Here is a 19241-nt window from a genome sequence, read left to right on the forward strand (position 1 = left end):
ACTCTGGATGACTGTATTCTGTGGTTGAGGCTCCTGACTCTAAGAAGGAGAAAGAGACCTGAGCACCAAAATCCATCTCCCTTTGCTTCCTGGCTGGGGACACAAAGTGACCATCTGCCTTACACTCCTGGTTCCTGTCACGGTAACTTCCTGCCATGATGGACTGTGTGCCCTCAAACTGTGAGCCTTGAGTTACTTTTATCAGATGTTTTGTCAGAGAATCAGGAAAAGTAGCTAACGCTGTTTCCTTCCAAGGCATAGAGGCAGGAAATTGAGAGGAGAAGCTGGCCACCAGGAGCTTGGCCAAGCAGGGCTAGCACCAGGTTTTTAATCCTTATCATGCTCCCATTTCAGCCATTCACCTCCAAGAACCTGAGGTCTCTGCAGTGCCTTGACCTCAAGTTCAAAGTCATAAGACAAGCTAAGGCTGGGGACAGCTTCCGTGGAACCTCTTGAAGAGAGTTTCTACAGGTGGCTGGGACAAAAGGCCACAGGACTAAGGCTTTCATTTGGACATTCCTTGCCGTTTCCTCTGCAAATGCTTTACAGTGCACATGGATTTCCATTTGTCACCTGTGTGTTGTCGGTGTCTAGGGAGACGGCCTCCAGCAAAGGAAAGGCTCCTCATGTGCACCAGCAGAGAGACCTCTCACTACCAGGGTCCACATAGTCAGTCCTTGAATCCCTGTCCCCATCTGTACCTATGTGCTTTCTAGCCACCCCACATCTCTCCCCAAAGTCTGCTGTCACATGGTTCACTGCTCTGGGGTGTGTGGTCTGCTGCAATGTGCCATTTCCTAAGCCTGATTAGCTATTTATCAACCCCCTACCCCCAAATAACTCACCACCAAGGCATCTCCATGGACTTTGGTGGAGACTGGCTCTGCTTTGAGCCCACTTCCGTGGGCATAGCTTGGAGACTGTAGAGGAGGACTGATCCTTGAGCCACACCGCACACCTCATATTAAATCGGCATCGTGAGCTCCGTTACTAACCAGTATTACTGCACCCAGGCATCCAAGTACCCAACACACTGTACAGCAAACTCCCCTTGCATTCCGCAGTGTGCACAGGCTCCAGACTCTTTCTTCATTGCCATCTCCTTTTTACCTAAGTCCTCCTGCGTTGTCTGCTGCGCAGTCTCTGAATGAGCCCTCCCTCTAGGCTTCTCCCTTGTTCCTTTTTCTGAGTGTGGCTGAAAGCCAGAGGGTTGAGAGGCAAATGTGGAAAATGTCTGTGGTAAGACAATTTTACAACTTTGCAGATCCATGAGCTCCATGTGTGCACACATGCCCATGTGAACCCAGGGCCTCACCTAGACGATCACTGAGCTAGTAACATGCCCTGGTCCAACCCAGAAACAGATTCCAACAACAAAGTCAAGAGGCTTTGGCCAGGGCCACAAGAAGGCCAACCCTGCCCTGGACGGGAGCTCTGTGAACAATTTCTTTTTTTTCAGGGCGACGGAGGCAGGGCAGAGAATTGAAGAAATGTAATCAAAAGCATTTCCTTGCTGCTTTATGTATCGATTTGTTGCTATAATAGCGTTCTTTAGAGGCAAGCTGGCACACAGGAGACTGTGTACTCAAACCACACAATTTCGTGCAGTTCATCGGATATCTCCTGATACCACACAACACTGGGCACGCCTGCGCCTGTCCCCAGAGCGCCCCAGTTGGTAGTTCTTCCCTCTACTGCTCAGCAGCTCTGGGCCCCAGCCCCAGTCACCAATCTGCTTTCTATGTCTGTGCGCCCTCTTGTGTGTCCTGGCTCCCACGGTAAAGGAGTCAGTCAGTTTGCACACTGCGGTCTAGTGTTTTTGCCCTCGTTAGCCTGTTAGATCCATCGATGCTGTAATATATTCCAGTTGCTTATCCTTTTTGGTGGTTGAGTAATATTCTTCTGGAAGGATGGACTACGCACTGTTTCTTCCCTCTCAGTTAAGAGGCATTTGGGCTGTTTCGTGTTTGCGCAGAGCCTCTGTGAAGAAGCTGTCCTGGGGCGTGTTGTCTTTTTCTTCTGGGCAAGTACTAAGCATGGGAAGGTTCAGTCACACGGGAAGAAGAGAGTTAACTTTTTAAGAAACAGTATTTACCAGTGTAGCTGGGCTCTTTCACACGCCCAGCAGCTACGTGAGAGTTCTGCTTCCTTCTCAGCCTCACCAACAGTGTTTTAAGTTTTACCTGCTCTGACAGTCCTGTGCTATTGTGCGTCTCATTTGCATTTCCCTAATTACTAATGCGGATGCGCATCTTTTCATGTGGTTCCCCATCCAAATACCACCTTTTGTAAAGCTTCTATTCAAGTCTTTAGCTCACTTTTTTTTATTGTGCTGTTTTCTTAAGATTGATTTTTTTGAAAGTTCCTTAAATATTTGGATATGAGCTCTTTATTTTCTCACAGAATGTAGCTTGTGTTTTCATTCTGTCAATGGTGCCTTGTGAAAAGCAGAAGGTGTTAATTTGTGTGGTGGTCAGGGCACCCATTGGTTGTCTCATGAGGACACATTGAAACACTAAACACAAAGAAAGCTTCTTGTGGCCATCAGTCACGATTCATGAAGGACCTACTGTGTGTTGGGAGCCAAGAACCTACTAAGTACTTACTGTATGCCAGGGACTTAGAGCCTGCTATGTCCAAGAAGCAAGAGCCTACTATGAATTGAGAACCTACTGTGTACCAAAAACTAAGAAACTATTAGGTGCCAAGAATTAAGAATGTATTATGTGTTGGGGAATTCAAACCTATTGTGTTCTGGAAAAAAGCAAGCCTACTGTGTGCCAGGAACTGTATGAACCAAGTAGAAAAAAGTATGAAACCCACTGCCTGATGTCAGTCCTCAGACAGTAGAGGAGATGATAAGGGAGACAGAATGAACATTATCAATGCTGTACAAAAAGAGCAGAAGGTGGTGGGACTTCCATGGGAAGGAAGAAAAGGCTCTGTGACTAAAAACACATTCTTTAGGGTTCTGTTTTTATTTGTGGGGAAACCGTGATATCTGAGTTTAAAATACCTCCTCAGGCCACACACTGAAGGCTCCATTGCCAACCTAAGATCCTGAGAAGCTGAAGGAAGCTTTGGGAGGTGGGCCTAGTGGAAGGCTGTTAGGCTATTGGGGCTGTGTCTTTGCAGAGGCTATCAGGAGCTCAGCCCCTGGCTCTCTTTCTCCTTCGCTTTCCAGACATCGTGACTTCCACACGTGAAGTCCAGTCATCACTCGGGGTGGTACCACAGAGCACCGTGGACTGAAATCTCTAAAACTATGAGCTCAAACAAACCTTTCTTCTTTTAAAGTCATTTTATTTACTTACTTCTTTCTTTCTGTTTTGCTTCATGTGATTTACGTGCGTGATGGGGACTGCATGTGAATACACATATGGAGCCCGGAGGTTGCCTTGTCCGGCTTTTAGACAAGTGCGAGAGTTCCAGACTCGGGACCTTGTGCTTCCGCAGCAAGCACGTTAACGGCTGCTGTCTCCTCGGCCCCGCTCTTCCCACAGACTGACCGACCACCCGAGGTATCTTGTCATAGCCACAGAGAGCTGCCCTGGTGATTGCTTTCCCTGCTCACAGAAGGTGAGATGTTGGGACACGGGCCTCACTGAAGACAAAATGGGAGAAAATGCCAAGAAGGGGGAGGGGTTGAAAAGAGGAGGAAAATGACTAGAGAAAAAAAAATACCAAGGGAAGTTTCTAGTCGTAAAATAGAAATTAATGGATTATAGAGCAGGGACATTAAGAAAGATCTTTAAAGGGTTGCCGGAAATGGGAGAGCCAGGGCAACTCTGAGCTGTCATGTGGAGCGTTTTATATAACAAACTGCTGGGGAAAGCTAATATAGGCTTTATCTTACAAAGGGTAAGAGACAGTACAAGTTGGGGAGATGAAAGAAGAGGGGAGGCTCAGGAGAGCCCACACCGGGACACTCATGCAGCTGGCCACATGGGAACCCAGTGCTGCTTCAGGCTAAGCTGCTGTTCCCTGTACCCTGTTCATGGAGGGGACCCAGGACAGAGCTTCCAGCCCATTTTGATTTGGGGACAGAGGACAGCGATGTTCTTCTACAGATTGAGGAGCACTCTAAAGGTTCCATTTTCCCACTGGATGCCATTCGAAGAGGCATATGGGAAACTAGGCAGGTACCAAATGCTGTTTCCTGCATAGTATGCTTTGGAGGGACCCAGAGGTCAAGTGTCCAGAGTACAGTGTTGTTCAGCTAGAGAAAGCCCAAGGTACTCAATGGGCTCTGCTCTTCTTACTTCCAGCAAAAACAGGGAAGGCAGAGAAGGAGACATCAGGTGGAAAATGTTTGCTCTCACCATAAGCTGTATCTCAGGTGAAGACCCATCTGTGTTTCAATGAGCATTCCAGTGACAAGCAGTAGGACCATAGGACAATGGGGACTGAAGACAAGGAGATGATGCTAAACCAAGGCCAGAAGCTGACAGTCCCACTGCCGGCTGAGGCCTTTTGTTCTTCCATCTCTGAAGTGTTTATGCCAAAACCAAGTGGTGCTGCACTCTGTGAATGAGATTGAGCCCAGCTAATGCATGGCACCCCAAAACAGCAATATATTAGCTGGGGTTCACCAAAACTCAAAATATAGCAGCGGCTTAAATACATCAGAAGCTTAATAATATATAAGTCTGGAAGGATGCTGGAGACATGACTCAGCAGGGAGAACACTTGCTTACTCATGTGTGAAGACCTAAGCGCGGGTTCTCAGAACCAATGCAGAGCCCAGAGGAGTAGTATGAGTCCAGGATCTCACTGTTCTCACTTCAGGGTGGTAACCACAGACAGGGGGACCCCCAGGAGCTCACGGAACAGCAGCCCTGGCGTAAGCAATGGACCAATAGAGAGACCCTGTCTCAAAGGAGGTAGAAGGCGAGAACTGTCCTTCAAGATTGTTCTCTACCTCGGCCAGAGTTGTGGCATGCACACATGTGTAATCACACAGAGGGAGGGGAAGAGAGGGGAAGGGAGAGGGATAGGAGGCAGGGAGGGAGGGTCTCTCTTCACGAAAGGCCTCAAATCTATTCTAGGTAAACACTTTTGCTCAGGCAACTGGACAGGGCTTAGTCAGCTTAGTCCCACAGCCATGTGCTCGGCTATGTTACTTGGATTCAAACGAGTAATAATCAAAATTTATCAGTGCCTTAAAGGCACGTGGGAACACGGTCTCAAGGGAGGCCAGCCATATACTCCAACAACACTCTGCCCCTGTAGAAGAAGAGGGAATGGAAATTAAAGACAGCTAGTGACCTCAGCCACAATGATGGGTCCCTCACATTAAGTCCTAAATTAAGGAAAATGGAAAGACACCACCCTGCGTTGAACTGCACATGGATCGCAATTGCAGGTAATATTCTGGCACAAAAACCAAAGTAGCTCATCACAAGGTCTTGGAGAGGTGAATGGACAGGGTGTGTGTGTGTGTGTGTGTGTGTGTGTGTGTGTGTGTGTGTGTGTGTACATTTTATAGTGGATGATACAGGTTAGGTGTCTTCTTTGGGTCTCAATTGTTTAAGCTGTAAAATGGGGATAATTCTTTTTGAGCTTTTATAATTGTTGCACATATTTCTGGGGAGCACATGTATAGTTCTCTACAAGACTCTTGGTCTCTATCGCTGATCAGAGCAGTCCTCTGCTCTAGTGGTAGAATCCTTTGTGATCTAATGGCTTCCTACCTGCTCTTCTGCATTCCCTTACACCAAGCACCTGCTGTAGCTGAAGTGGCTGCGGCTGAGCATCTGTGATGTTTTGTGACATATTTCTAGCGATAGTAAAAAACTCCTGTTGTACGGAAATCCTCTTTTCAAATTAAATAGAGAGCTTGACACAGAGCTCCAGTGTCAGGCCTTTCATCTCCTCTGTAGACTGATCTCGTCACCGCATTATGTAGTCTCTGAGATGAGACAGTGCTGTGAACATTCATGTATCACAATTGTCTGAATCATTACAATATTTACTTTTAAATCTCCATTTCAGGTGTCGGAATGATACACACTGTTGAAAGTTACACGTTTTATCTGCGCCTTCTTTCAATCATGTTTAATTGTGCTGTTATTGGTCATCAAGCAACACATCAGAGGCTGGGTATGGGGAACAAAAGGTCATAGTCTTTGCCCTCTAGAAACTCACTTGGGGAGCATGCATGGAAGTGGTAATATGGCTAAGTTCCTGGCACCAAGAGTGGGCCAGCAGCACATAGACAGTCCCCGTGAGAGGGCCATTAGGAAGCTAGGACTTGAACTCTGTTAGTGCACATGTGCCATAATCAGGGTGAGTGTCTTTGTCAGGCCTCAGTAGATTAAACAGAAGCATTGAATAAGCTACCTCCCATGTCCCAGGAAGAAAGGAACAGCCTTAGGTAGAGGGAAAACATGGATAAAGTCTCAGGACTATGCCAGGTCATGATGGAACTCTGGTGATAAAATGGGGTGAACACCATACTTGTAAGCTCACAAATATTACAAATATTAGCGAGGCACCTATCACCCAGAGGGACCACAAAAATAAAGATGCAAGCCGGGCAGTGGTGACGCACTCCTTTAATCCCAGCACTTGGGAGGCAGAGGCAGGCAGATTTCTGAGTTTGAGGCCAGCCTGGTCTACAGCATGAGTTCCAGGACAGCCAGGACTACACAGAGAAACCCTGTCTTGAATAAATAAATAAATAAATAAATAAATAAATAAATAAATAAATAAATAAATAAATAAATAAATAAAATAAAGATGCAGACTCTGTCCTAGGAATGTTTCTGGCTTGGATGGGAAAATAAGATGTGTGCCCCAGGTTTGGGGAGATACAGCTCAGCGATAGAGTGGTTGCCTTGGGCTCAAAACATGGAGAGGGGAGAGATGTATTGGTAATCAACCAGGACAGGTTATCTGTTACAGAATGAAGGTCCGAGTCCCCGCTCTTACTCCGTAGAAAAAGTGAAAGTTCTAGCCTTTAATGGAGTTGTGTTTGGAGACAAAGCCTCTAAAAGAAGTCGTAAGGGTGGGGGCTCTAGTTCCATAAGATTAGTGAACTTGAGAAAGCAAGTGTTCTCCACAGCCCCCTCCCTCAGAACACACCAAATTAAAATTATCAAGTCCCAATGATGGTCCAGGAGCTGAACTAATCAGAACCTTGACCTTGAACTTCTAAGTGCCAGGATGGTGAGGAAATTGGGATCTTATATTGGAGCTTCCCCACCCTATCGCTGTGATATTTGCTGCAGGAGCCTGCACAATCTTGCCATGGGGGAGAACACGGGGGTTCTGATGATGGAAGAGACTGCCTGTTAGCTGCCGAGCTAGAACTGGTTGCAGAAGGCGGCGGCCCTGACTGAGCCTGGAAACATCTGGAAGCACTTAGATTTAAGGGAGATTCATAGTGGGGGAACATTCCAGCTTAAGGAAATACCAGGAGCTGTTGGGCAGTAGGAAAGTCAGTGTGAGGCCCACTGGGCTCATACTATAGAAGACAGTGAAGGTCCGGGGACAAATGTGGCGTTTCGGCCCGTGTTACCGAGTTTTGACAAGTTTCATTGAGTCTTGTGCTTTGGAAGAAAGACCAAGAGGTGCTGGAAGTGGCTCAACTGGGGGGTGGCTACGGAAATATAGGGGAGCTACAGCAGCTACAGCAGCTACAGCAACTATGGTGCAGTCCAGAGCAACGGGGAAGGGAAGGTGGCCAGAGAGATGCAGGAGTGCAGAGCCACTGAATTCTGTAGCCATTGGAAGGCAGAGGAGAGCAGGAAATAGGAGTCAGTTGTGACAAGGTACACTCTGCAGATCATTCTACTACTGCCAACTTCTAAGCCATTCACGGTTAAGCAGTCCCACCTTGATGTGAGGACGTGTCCTTGGAAGGGTTAGTTAACGCTGCACCCAAGGCGCTGTTCTTCTCTGACATTCAAGGCTGCTGCCCAATTTTAGCTCAAGGGATGAGGTCATTAGTAGTAGAATAGAGTAAGTTTGAAACAAAGATGAAATAGTCCTTCCAGATTTCCCAAACCCAAAGTGACAGCACACCGTTGGTGAAGTGTCCGTGTCTGTCAGATGACGGTAAGTGAGCGGATTTGGGGGTCCAAGGAACTCACGGTCAGCAGAAAACAGATCGGTGGACACAGCAACACCTAGAGTGTGAGCAAAGAAAAAAAATTCACAAGGAAATCAAAGGTTTTAGAACAATGGGGACTCAAGCCATGCTGCTGTCAGATGGGGGACCATGGGAGACCTAGGTGTCAGGAGAGAAGTGTGATCGACCAATCGTACCAATGAATGTAGATTCTAGAAAGCTAGAATGGAACCACTCATTTGTACTATGAGAAGAGGAAAAGTCCTCCTCCCTCTGCTCTGGACAGCTGAACCCTCTTCTGCCCAAGGGAGAACTCTGGACCAGGCAGGCACCACACCCATAGGATGGGTCTGAGCACCTGATCTTCTGCACTCCAGAGAGCTTTATTATACTTTATGATATAACCAAAGGTGTGTAGGGAGGTACAATGAGCAGCCTGTACCTAGGGGGAATGCCACAGAACATCCCAGCCAATGTCACAATCCTGAGCACTTGGCCCCAAGTTGTCATTTCCTTAGCATGTATGGAGACTGCCTGTATATGATGTAGGAGTGCAGGTTAGGCCCCGTGCATCATTTCCAAGAACTTACACGGAGTGCCAAAGTTATTATCCAGCCACAGGTCATCCACACAAGGGCCTCTAGTACAGAACATGAACTGATGGTCCCTGGAAACTTCTGGAAAGGTGTTATCAATTTTGGTTTTTTGTTTAACTAGAACCAAGTCCTAGAACACTAGAATTAGTTGACCATATATGAAAACTCTAAAAACATTGATGTTGAAAGGATTCCATGTTCTGTCTTCTTTCAAGTTCCCCTGGAGTTTCAGTGGTTGCATCTGCCAGACAGAAGAGAAGCTACGCAAGAACACGTCTACAGCAGCCCATCTAAAATGTTGGAGAAGCCTTCTATCCATTCTGCAAAGAACTCAGCCCCAGGCCAACTCCACCTCCTCACTGATGCAAACACAGGCTCTGCATTCTTCCAGAACATTCCATCCCTGCTCTTCAGTTAGCCCTCAGTGGACAAGGGAGACAAGATGAAGAGAGGTGTGAGCAAGCGCTGACCTACACCACATTGGCCCTGGCTTCATTTCTGTGTCTGTGGTCAAACATCCTAACGAAATGCAACTTAGGCAAGAAAGAGTTTACTCGGCTTATAATTCCAGGTTACAGTGCATCATTAGGGGAATGGCATCACCAGGGCAGGAAGGTGAAACCAGTCATACCACATCCAGTCAAGACCAAAGAGAAACGGATATATTCATACTCGTTTGCTTGCTTGCTTGTGCTCAGCCTCATCTCTTACACAGTTCAGGAACCCCTGCCTAGGGAATGGTACCCCCCACACACACCTTGGTGGTCTGAGCCTTCCCACATCAGTTAACTCAGTTAAGACAGTCTCCACAGACATGCCCATCATCTGACACAGTGTAGACCAACCCTCACTGAAACCCTCTTCCCAAATAAGTCTAAGTTGTGTCAGGTTGGCAACTAAAGCTAGCCATCAAAATACCTCTGAACCTTTGGGTGCTTAGAAATTGCCCTCTAAAGATCCAAATATCCTTTGACCAACCCATGCTGGAATTAATGCAAGATGCTGGACTCGTCCCTCACCAGGGGGCCCTGAACATAGCATGCTTAGAGTCATTTCTGTGGTACAAAACCATCCAAGTAGGAGCACAGAAGACCCAGTCACCCATTTCTTTGTCCTCCTCTCCTCCTGGTGCCTTCTTTTGTTTCTTAGGGAGAAGCTGAGGCTCACCAACTCAAAAAATGTGCTTCAACTCAAGGAGAACCTGGAGTTTATCTAATAGGCAGGTTGGGAAAAATGAAAACGCTAATTACTTCAGGGAATCATGGGGAATGAGTCAGCTGATTGGGCCACGGGGCAGCCAGTAGGAGCTGGTTTTTTTTTTTCCTCCCTCTTAGAGGATAATGACTTATTCTCAGGGATTTTAGCTGTGCACACACAACAAAAAATCATTCCGAGTGTCTGCTAGCAAAATCCCAGGCTGCCGAACGTCGCGTTTGAAAATTAATGTGACAAGCTGGAGGCCTGTTTGCCCCGAGATCAGAAGACAATGAAAGCTTCCTCCCCAGGAAGTGTCTCAAGGTAGAAGAAGAGACCCGGAACTGAGGAAGCAAGGGGGCAGGGCCCCACCCGGGGACCCGGACAAGAGTCAGCAGCGAACCTGGCAGCTGCCTTTGTCTTCGCAGTCAGGTCCGGCCTCCTCAGTTACTGAACCTCCACACGGAGGCTAGTGGGACTGCTCATCAATCGCCTTATTCATCTCATCATTAAAATGATAGGTCTTGCTATCTGAGCAGCGCTAGCTGTCTGTAAATCAGGCACACCTCCTGATAGAAAGGTCTCCTGGCAGGAACTCGTACAAGGACTTGGGGTTCACGTGAACACCACTGGACTCCAAGAGCTGAGGACCCCAAAGTCCAGGCTCTTACTTCCCAGCTGGCCATGGAATTAATGAAGCTGAGTAGCCCTGGATGCGAGGCACACTCCGGTCCTTTACAGCTCTTTGTCTGCAGTCAGGCTCTTGTCTTTCAGAGCTAGCTAGCTGCTGCTGTCTCTGGGGCTGGTGCAGCAGTCAGATAATGAACAGTATATCAGTGCAGTGGAGAGGGGGGGAAGCGGGAGAGGGGTGAGTGAGCGCCTGAGCCAGCCAGCCTGACTTATTATTCCTTCACTCTCAAACAAAACAAAATCATTGGCCTGCCAGGGTCATTAAGGACCCCGGGGTTGTCATAGAAACGACCTTTGGGGCCCGGTGGTTGTTAATGCATGAGTGACTGCCTGCATTGTGTGTTCCCGGAGAGGTCAGAGTCTTGTTGGTGGCTTAAGAAAGAAAGAAAGAAAGAGAGAGAGAGAGAGAGGAAGAAAGAGAGCCAGCACAAAGCCCAGAATTGGACAGCTGACATCCAGGAGGAAGGCTGTGTAAGATGGTCCTGATTGGCTGTCTAGGTTGGTGACTCTCTGCTGCCTGGCACCTAGTAGGTGCTTAATAAATGTCTGAAAAGGTGAGAGGGTGCACTTCTCTGTTTTAAAATGTCCTTTTTTCTCCTCTTAATTCCCTACAGAAGCTGCCTCACCAGTGTCCTCTCTGAGGGCCAGGTAGCAAACTCACAGACTAGTTTTAGAAGAACTTTATCAGCCTTCATCTCAAACCACATCATTGGAGACTATCGAAAAAATACAGGAGACCAGGACCAAGTTCCCAGCCTTGGTCTGTATACACCTTTTTCAAGTCACCTCCTAGTCAAAGGAAGAGATTCTATAAGCAGAGGTTTAGAGCCAAGACCCAGCAGCCAAATCCTAATTACACTGGGGGCCTGGTCATGGAGCCCCAGTGCAGTAGCTAAAGATCTGAGCAATGGTGAAAAACAGAAATACAATCAATGCAGCCACAGGGATAGGTCTCAGTGGCCCCCAAGTCCATCTTTGGGGTACAAACAAGCTCTGGATTTAAATAGGGCAATCAAAGTGTCTGTGTGGGGGAGGGGTATTCAGAATTAGGTGTCAAAGTGTGGTCTGGCTGATCTTATCTCAGGTTTACAGAAGGCCTTGTGGCTCAAGGGGATAGGCTGGTTTTCATGAAATTTGATTGCTGTGACAGGTTTTTCCTTCCTGTCCAACTTGACCCTAGACTTAGGACAATGGGTATGGAAAGGCTACTGAGAAAGCTGACAGTAAGGTGGCTAACACACTCTTTGTTCCTTCAAACTTGAAGGCAGAGAAGGGAACCTCGAGTCATTAACATGTCTGTGGTATTAAACAGGCCAGGCCAGGAACCTGAAGGAAAAAAAACATAAATACAATGTGAAGGCAGACACTCCCAACCTTTATTTTATTTTGGTTTTCTTGAGGTTTCAAAGTGAGGAATTATTGCCAGAACCTTCTCTGACCCCTACTGTGTGGCAGAGTGTCCCCTACCAGCTGCTCTGTAGAATACACTTAGCCTAAGTTGACTAGCCCCAGGCTGCCACCCCAGAGTCCAGAAAGAACTTATATTTCTGAATCTACCCTGCTATTAACTGTGCATCTTCTTGCAAGCCCTCCTGCATCACTTTCTTTATCTGTCTGTAACATCAGGGATGGTCCAGATGCTAACTAAGGCCCATGCTTGCTGCTTTTGCTGGGGTCTTCTTTCAACTTAAGATTTTTATCAAACACTTTTTAAGTATTCTTTGGCTGGCAATAGAGTCATTTGAGTTCCAAGAAGGTCCCCACTGGTCAATTTCTGTGATACAACCACAGAAGTAAAGGTAGTTAGGGCATTTTCTAATCCACCCTGTGAGTGTTCATTCTGGCACAGCTTTAACCCAGTGGGTGCCTGAAGTGCCCAGGTCAGTTGGAGGCAGAACCTGAGACCTACTGGGAGACACACCCACTTACACATATGACACAAGCAAACACACACTCAGGGAGCAGGAGGAACAGGAGACCCCTGAGCCACAGTGACAGCGTGCCCTTGTCTCATCTGAAATGGTGCCCAAGCTGTTCCCTGGACCAGTACTAGAGAGAGACATCAAGGCTTACTGTTCTCAGTCCTCACTCACCACTGGCTAAGATGCATGTTCAGAGAGGTTTAGTGCCCTTTGTTGTTGTTTTTACAGCCTGTATATCTGATTTGCATAACTGTCAGGCCTGTGGTCTGGCACCTGCTCCCCCAGGGAACAAGGCAGAAGGAGTCCAGCGTTTCCTCTCCTTCCCGACTACTTGCGAAAAATGGAGGTCAGCATGGACTGAGCTCACCCTGATGGTTGATGGCTTACTTTTTTCTCTTCAGCAAACAACATCTTCCCAGACCACCGAGGAGACAGAAGTCTTAGGGAGTTTCCTAGGATTACCAAGTCATAATGATTCCACAATAAAACACTTTATCATGCTGGGTCTAAACATCCAAGAAAAGTGTCACTTGTGCGAGGGGAAGCTGGAAGCTGGAAGCTGGAAGGAGCCCGCTTCTCTAGAACCAGAACAATTCCTGAGTCCGGTAAGAACTTTAGTACATTGCCTCTTCTCATCGAGCCTACATCCATTTCTCTAAAATGGAAAGGGGAGTCCAGTGTAATGGAGCAATCTGTAAGGAACCTCCATACAAGTGTGAAGGACTGAGTTTCAGCCTCAGACCCCATATAAAAGCTAGATACAGTGACATGTGCCTGCAAGAGCCCAGCAGAGAGGAGAATTCCAGGGATTTGCTGATCAGCCTGTCTAGTGGAAGCAGTGAGCTGCAAGATCAGTGAGAGACCCTGCCTCAAAAACATATGATGGGAAAGGATTGTGGAAGATACCCAGCATTGATCTCTGGCCTCCATGTTCATGCTTGTGCATACACAAACACACACACACACACACACACACACACCCCACACTCATAAATATGCAGTGTTCTAATTCTGAAGCCTCCGTTCTTCTAAAGGATAATAAAGTCTGGTGCATTTGTTCTTAATGAAATTAACACCAGGTTAAATAATCAAAGAGCTTGCTGGGAGGTTGGTGCACCAGCAGATAGAATAGAATGTTTCTCCTGGCCCTTGAATTCAGTATGTTTTCTTAGAAATAAGACTAAAACCTAATGCTATAGAAAATGCCATGAGTATTTGCATATCCTACAAAGAATATTTGCATATAATTGGTTGTATAAAGCAGGGTGCGTGTTTCTTGGGGTGAGATGCCAGCTGGCTGACAACTCTCCTGTGTGATTCTGGTGTGCCAGGTACTTGTCAGGTAGTGTTGAGTCCTCAGAACCACAGATGCTTAGTACTTGTTGAACACACCTTGAAACTGAGGGCCAGAGCCAGAACTGGCTGGCAGTAGCACCACAGGACATAGGGACATCACTACTCTTGGTGCCACTTTTCTCGCCTACAGCATCACAGTATCTGGTGGAAGGGGTGTGTCTGCAGTGACACCTGCAAGGTGGATTAAGGTCACTGGGATTTAGTCACAGCCTTCTGTTGCACGGAAGGTTTGGACAAAGTGACCTCTACAATCCAGTCCACTGAGGTTTCAGACTTAAGGTACTCACTTAAGTAGCAGTTACCAAAAACAAACTCTGAAACACATCTGCCCAGGATTCGCAGGAAAAGCATGTTTTCAGATCAAATGTGTTTGGAAAATATTCCTAATTATGTCCCCAGTTAGAGACTTATAATGCATGTTACAAACATCAAACTCTCCGATAAGGCACACAATTAAAGCCCGAGTAGTTACTTAATCTCTTTCCTAGACTTGATGAATTGTCAACCCCCCCCCCTTTTTTCTCTACCCACATAACACATAGAGGCACTTGTTGAGGGAACTAGAGTAACAGAAATGGCTGTAGTTCCCGAGTTCTCACTGGTCAGAGCAGCAGCAGTTCTCAGGAAGACTCGGGGGTCAGAAGTGAGGGCTGGAGAGAGAACCTGATTAGGACTGATGCTCACCGGCTTCTGCTTCCAGGAGCTCTTAAAGCTCACATATGGTTTACTCGTGAAAAGCAAGAGCCAGGGCTCCCATGCAAGCCCTTCTAGAAGAAACTAACACCATTGATACTGCTTCTGAAATCTTGACATTCGAGTATCTCAGTGCTCTCTGTATATTTTTATGGTTGTGTAAAAAACCGTCTTATGGATGAACACAAAGCGTCGTTGCCTTTCTGGTTCAATCTTCCTTCTCCCTTTTTACTGAAAGCTGGTAAACACCACTTTCACCAAAACTGGTGAGTCACGGTTCCTGTAGTCAGCTCGTGCTGCTCCTCAGCACCATCATGCTGTTCCACGTCTGCGTAGTGACTCCCTTACTCCTTGGTAGCTCTTTCCTCTGTATCACAGATCCATTGTCACTCGCTCAAATACAGCCTCCCTGACTGCAGGCCAGATCTGGTTCGATGGCCATGTAGACTAATCTGCCAGCAATTGTCACCCACCTTTGGGTTTTTGAAATGTCTGATCCTCCTAACTAGATCACAAACCTTCCCAGGAGAGGGATCACCCTGTGTGACCAGCACCTGCCCAGACTGGTATGGAAGAACATGTTGTTGAATAAGTAAAGGAAAAACATTGTTATGTGAAGTAGCCTCATGCGCCTGGGCCCTCTCTGAAGTCCAGCTCCTTTGCTAGCAACTTCAACCTTTCTCTTCATTTAAATTTGATCCTTCCTCCCATTGCCTGACCTCAGCTCCCCAGCTGACTCCAAGCCACTAGATAAGCCCAGCCCATCCTCCTCTTTCCACTCCCACAGGCTTAGTCATGTTTCCTGCCAAAGAGATGACCACAGGGGGGAGGATTTGGAACCTACAAATAATTGACCTTTTGATATCAAAAGTAATTAGCTCAGTTTTATCTTTTGTTCCGTGAAGAAAGTAGCAGTGTTCATACTGGTGCCCACTTGGTTGGAATTTGTATCTTAGTAAAATTTCAAACCAATGCATGACTGACTTTTAAAAAGTACAAATGGATTCTAAAATTTTGTGAAGAGAATGTTCATAACGTTGCCCACTTGTATTCCTACTTCCTCCCATTTTACAGATAAAGAAACTGAGATCCACAAAGATTATGAAGTTCCGGAAGTGGAGATGCTAAGGTTTAAGCTCAGTCCTTGGCCTTTTGTTTGCCATACTGAGCCCTGAGTTCAGGTCATCAGCTCAGGATTCGATGGCCTTCTGTCTTCTTTGAAAGATCATGAGCTACTTAAAAGCAAGGACCACGACTTTGGCAACTCCAGTTTCTGGCCCAGCGCAATGGCACATAATAGCTCTAAATAAACATTTAAAGAATAACTAGATGAATGGCAGAAATATTAAAAGCCTGGCATAGCAGTCGGCTCAGTATGAATTCCATGAAAGATGTGTAAGAAAGTCAGAGGGACTTGAAGGTCTGAGGAGTCACAAGTTCAAGAGCAGCCTGAGCTAGGGAGTGAGTTCAAGGCCAGCCTGGGCAAATTATTAAAACTGTTTCAAAATTAATAAAAAGGATATAGCTCAGTGCTAGAGTCCTTACCTAGCATGTATTAGACCTTGGGGGGCAATGCTGAAGGGAGGGAGGGAGGGAGGGAGGGAGGGAGGGGGAGGGAGGGAGGGGGAGGAAGAGACTGACAGACACACAGAGATCAAAATGCATAGAATCTAGAATAAGCCTTCATTCCTTTAAGCTGAATAAACTTGTAAGAACTAAGTTGTTTTATAGAAAAAGATTTGAATGCAAAAATCTAAAGATACCTTATTCAAGCTGTCTGGATAGAAAGATAATTGTAGTGATTGGTTATTCTTCAAATGAATATCTAGGAAGAATGGGGGGGATCCATAGAAAGACAGTTACCCTCTGCTCAATATAAGATTGCCATGAGTGCACACATGTGTTTATGTATAGCATTAACCAAATGACTCAAGACAACTTGCATGCAAGGGTAGATGGTGGAGAACCAGCATGGGTGGCTGAGCATAAGGGAAGGACTGCTATTTTATTGCTTTTTGAATACATATCTTAACCCTCTGTTAGAGGGTTTGAGAAGTTTCAATAAATGTAAATTCCCTTGTAATTAACGCGAGTGCTTCCCAAGTGGCCTCTTTGTCCCTTTTCAAAAAAAGAAAAAAATAGCTTTAAGCCATCCACTGCCATGACATTTGTCACTTGCTGAACAAGCCACCATCTCTGTTTTGCCACAAAGGTGATCCTTACCCAAAACCCAGCCCTATGAAACACACAAACTCAAGAGGGAGCAAATGCTTCAAGCTAAGGATGCAAAGGGCTGGCGAGGCTGTAAGTAGTAAGGGCACTGAAACAGAGTGAGCGTCAACATCTTCCTGGGCACAGGGTACAGGCTCTGAACCCAGACACTACTGACTGAAGCCCGGGGTGGGGTGGGGGGACGAACCCCAGTCATGCGTGGAAGAAGGCAGGGAGGAGAGGCAAGAAATGCATTCCCTTCCCCAGGGTCCCAGGATTGTTTTGGTAATTACCCCAGCTTCTTCAACAGCTTGCGATTTGTCCAGTGCCTGGGAACCTGTATTTGCCTCACACAATGCATAATTCATAGGGCATGGACAGCAATTATGAGCTAATTGAGGGGTGTAATGTTTAAAGAAAGGATCCATTATGAGGCGCATAAGGGATGCTGGAGTGAAGATGCTCTTGAGTCCACGGAGGCTTGGTGCCCCCAATTCAGCCTTCCTTGAGATGACTCTAATCGTCTCCTGAAGGGCACTGAAGCTGGGCACAAGAGTGCTCCTGCTAGAGGATGCTCAAAGGGTCCCAGAGTGACTTCCCTACTCTCGTGAGCTTGGTCTTCCACTTGTCACATGGACGCTGTCACCTGGATTCATATGATTCTAAAGACGCGATGTTTTGACCCCAACCATACTTGCAAAAGGAGAGTGAGGATCTCTTCTCGGGGCGAGGCAGATGCTATAGTCTTCAAGACAGTGCAGTAAAGAATTTACGCCATTTCCATCATAAAATAACCTCTTAAAGGAGTTGCAAGAGAGATCCTTAGATGGTACAACTGTAGAAAATAGGGAGCTAGCAATCTTCCTAAGAAGGCCCTGGGCTGGAATCCTGTATGTGACTAGTTTTTCCTCTTGCTAAGGGCCACTGAAAGAATCACTCATCTGTGATCTCAGTTTACCATCTGAACTGAGGAATGCAGTTTAAAGGAATGGCTTTCAGACCCTCCTGGTCCTGATGCATCATTTCTGTGCATTCCCGGACTCATCTTTCTGACTGAAAAAGAAAATGTTTTGAGACTGAGTACCTCTCTGTAGACCAGGCTGTCCTCAAATTCATGGGGAGATCCACCTGCCTCTGTCCACTGAGTACTCAAACTGCAGGCTTATGCTGCATGCTTCACTCTGATCGAAAAGTTTAATCCAACTCCACAGGCAAGTCTTGCTTCCCTTGGGACCTACTCTGTACACTGTGACTCCCACAAGAGACCTACAATGTGACTATCACACAGGTGATCATGTGATAATACATCAAGAAACTTATTTTCCCTTCAGTTATACTGCCAAGGCAGACGCACATCTCATAGCAGTTTATCACAGATACTTTGTAGAATAAGGGTTCTGCTTACACTTTGTGTAACCAGGAGGGCGTGGTAGTTGTATACTACGTATGGGTTACCACCTTTCTGGAACCCTGTAGGCTTCAGCATATACATCACTAGAATTGCTCTAGGATGGTCCTTTAGAATTTGAATTTTCTCTTCATATGCAATCAAGTACTTCCACGACAGCATGTTGATACCATAGGACGCCCTCCTTAACAAGCCTGTTCTGATTGTATTACACCAGCTACTCAAGCTGGGCTGCAGTACCCCATGTCACCAGTAGAGGCCGCTTTTTGAAGTGTGTTACACACACCCCAACTCAAGCCATCATGGAGTTATCCCATGGGTGCTAGAGGTCTTATTGACCACTTTGTCCAAACAGAAGTCCCTCTTTTGTCCTGTACAGAACTTTCTCTGTCTACAAAGGAGTCCTAAGCCACAACAGGCCATTGACTGTCCAGCAGCTTCCCCAGTGTGTCTCGTTTGACCAGAGCTCCTGGCCAGTTTGTATGGCTGCTCTTGTTTGAATCAGACCCTTAGAACATGGGGACTGATGCCCTCTGCTTCTCATGCCCTGGTGAGAGAGTAACTATTCCTGAACAGTTCTTAATCGTTATTGTGAGGCTTTCAAGGTGAGAAATTGAAGGAAAGCAAAATGAGCCAGTTTGCTCCGAGACTTAATCACTCAAGGCCCAGAACAAACTGTCTCCCTCTTTCTGCTTCAGATCTGAGAGCTTTATCTATGTGGCTGTTGGTTTCTGACAGGCAGAGTAAGACAAACAGGAGTGTGGGTGGGCTGACCCTTTCCCCTTCTGATAGGGGTGGCAGTGTTGAGGCATTTCTGGCAGAAACTCTCCGTAGACACAAACACACACACCCAATTCCCCTCTCCTCTCTCTCTCCTCTGAGACCTGACTGAAGATCTCCCTGCAATGTGAGCCACTGAACTCTTCCTCACCGAGTTATCCAAACTCCTTCAAAACCTTTTTCTTCCTTTTCATCTCTCTCCTTTGAGGTTGTTACTAATTCCAAACCTGTCAACTCATGAGGTGGTTGCTTTAAACTGTTCCTTCTCCTGCCCATACCCCCTCCCCTGGCAATTCATCTTCTATTGTGTTACTCAA

General features: G+C 46.6%; 1 long non-coding RNA gene across 1 annotated transcript, besides 1 other annotated feature; it reads left to right on the plus strand.

The window, feature by feature from the left end:
• Window positions 8938–12519: an enhancer, noted in NCBI's record as "VISTA enhancer mm1446". NCBI's record gives its function as "enhancer in: neural tube[3/4] | hindbrain (rhombencephalon)[3/4] | midbrain (mesencephalon)[3/4] | forebrain[3/4] | eye[3/4]" and the evidence as "EXISTENCE:transgenic organism evidence [ECO:0001131][PMID:17130149]".
• Window positions 11044–14714, plus strand: Gm32123 (predicted gene, 32123). Its single transcript, NR_153781.1, has 3 exons — window positions 11044–11052; window positions 11169–11314; window positions 12878–14714. It is a non-coding gene; the product is annotated as a predicted gene, 32123 (long non-coding RNA).
• The last annotated feature ends 4527 nt before the right edge of the window (window positions 14715–19241 follow it).

Source organism: Mus musculus, chromosome 14 (assembly GCF_000001635.26).
Source record: "Mus musculus strain C57BL/6J chromosome 14, GRCm38.p6 C57BL/6J".
In the NCBI taxonomy this organism is placed as follows: Eukaryota; Metazoa; Chordata; class Mammalia; order Rodentia; family Muridae; genus Mus; species Mus musculus.